Here is a 2,500-nt window from a genome sequence, read left to right as displayed (position 1 = left end):
CCGGGAGGCCCCCCCTCACCGGCCGGGGACGGTCCCACCCAGCCACCGCCGCGTATCGCTTCACACCCACATGCCATTCACGTTCGTGGGCATGGTGGGTATCGCTGAAACAACCGGTTGGTAGCTCAACCGATCGTCGCCATCACTGATTCACCTCTAGCGAGAACAACCGCACCACAACGGTTTACCAGTTCTTCATTTGCGTAACGTCACCAGCAAACGTAGACGTCCATCGCCATTTGCAAATTCAACGATTGTTGCATGCCTGTGTCAGGTGTCACGACACACTATGTCTGCCCACATACACGCAACAACATGTGCACGCTTCGCGAACACGTGGAAGGTGGCCCCCGTACGTATGCGATGTCCATTGCGCGAACGACTGTCAACCGGCCTCTGTCGCATGTCGCAGATGTGGAACGCAGTGCACCATGCTATCACGGTGTGTGAGAAGAGACGACTACGTCTGACAACACGCGCCACTACATCAACAGACGGCTCATGCCGATCGCCATCCACGGCATACCATACTGCAATCCAGCTCTTATAGGGAGACGACATGTAGCTGAGTGCACAATATTTGGACCGTATGGTTCGCCGTTGTTGGCGCAGTCGTGGTACGGTCACACATGTACCACGATGTATCATTCAGTACATGAGGACCAATGTGCAGTACAGTGTGTGATTTGGACGTACAACATCAGCGGACAGTTGACACAAGCCGTACCACAACGTAGGCTGTGCTTCGCCATGCGAATGCCAATGAACAACTGCGAAGGGCATTGAGCATGTACGTCCTGCTGCCATCCGCATTACAGTGTATAGCTGCAAGGTGTTTAACATGAAGCGATACTCTGGGGACCGGGCAGTGCGAGTAGCAAACTATATTGCGGGGGTTGCAGTTAGGCAACACTACACTAATTTAACGCGTCGTATGACAATTACAGAGCAGGTTAAGGCCCAACGTGTGTTGGGTTAAGGCCCAACGTGTGTTGGGTTAAGGCCCAACGTGTGTTGGGTTAAGGCCCAACGTGTGTTGGGTTAAGGCCCAACGTGTGTTGGGTTAAGGCCCAACGTGTGTTGGGTTAAGGCCCAACGTGTGTTGGGTTAAGGCCCAACGTGTGTTGGGTTAAGGCCCAACGTGTGTTGGGTTAAGGCCCAACGTGTGTTGGGTTAAGGCCCAACGTGTGTTGGGTTAAGGCCCAACGTGTGTTGGGTTAAGGCCCAACGTGTGTTGGGTTAAGGCCCAACGTGTGTTGGGTTAAGGCGCAACGTGTGTTGGGTTAAGGCGCAACGTGTGTTGGGTTAAGGCGCAACGTGTGTTGGGTTAAGGCGCAACGTGTGTTGGGTTAAGGCGCAACGTGTGTTGGGTTAAGGCGCAACGTGTGTTGGGTTAAGGCGCAACGTGTGTTGGGTTAAGGCGCAACGTGTGTTGGGTTAAGGCGCAACGTGTGTTGGGTTAAGGCGCAACGTGTGTTGGGTTAAGGCGCAACGTGTGTTGGGTTAAGGCGCAACGTGTGTTGGGTTAAGGCGCAACATAGGTTAGGTTAAGGCGCAACATAGGTTAGGTTAAGGCGCAACATAGGTTAGGTTAAGGCGCAACATAGGTTAGGTTAAGGCGCAACATAGGTTAGGTTAAGGCGCAACATAGGTTAGGTTAAGGCGCAACATAGGTTAGGTTAAGGCGCAACATAGGTTAGGTTAAGGCGCAACATAGGTTAGGTTAAGGCGCAACATAGGTTAGGTTAAGGCGCAACATAGGTTAGGTTAAGGCGCAACATAGGTTAGGTTAAGGTACAATATAGGTTAGGTTAAGGTACAATATAGGGTAGGTTAAGGCGCAACATAGGTTAGGTTAAGGCACAACACGGGTTAGGTTAAGGCACAACACGGGTTAGGTTAAGGCACAACACAGGTTAGGTTAAGGCACAACACGGGTTAGGTTAAGGCACAACACGGGTTAGGTTAAGGCAGAATACGGGTTAGGTTAAGGCACAATACGGGTTAGGTTAAGGCACAATACGGGTTAGGTTAAGGCACAATACGGGTTAGGTTAAGGCACAATACGGGTTAGGTTAAGGCACAATACGGGTTAGGTTAAGGCACAATACGGGTTAGGTTAAGGCACAATACGGGTTAGGTTAAGGCACAATACGGGTTAGGTTAAGGCACAATACGGGTTAGGTTAAGGCACAATACGGGTTAGGTTAAGGCACAATACGGGTTAGGTTAAGGCACAATACGGGTTAGGTTAAGGCACAATACGGGTTAGGTTAAGGCACAATACGGGTTAGGTTAAGGCACAATACGGGTTAGGTTAAGGCACAATACGGGTTAGGTTAAGGCACAATACGGGTTAGGTTAAGGCACAATATGGGTTAGGTTAAGGCACAATATGGGTTAGGTTAAGGCACAATATGGGTTAGGTTAAGGTACACATTGTTGTAAGGAAAGGTGTTTTGGGGGGGGGGGGGGCGGCAGTTTGTTGATTGTGATTATC

Source organism: Schistocerca serialis, unplaced genomic scaffold, assembly GCF_023864345.2.
Source record: "Schistocerca serialis cubense isolate TAMUIC-IGC-003099 unplaced genomic scaffold, iqSchSeri2.2 HiC_scaffold_1189, whole genome shotgun sequence".
Lineage (NCBI taxonomy): Eukaryota > Metazoa > Arthropoda > Insecta > Orthoptera > Acrididae > Schistocerca > Schistocerca serialis.
This window is presented reverse-complemented; position numbering follows the sequence as displayed.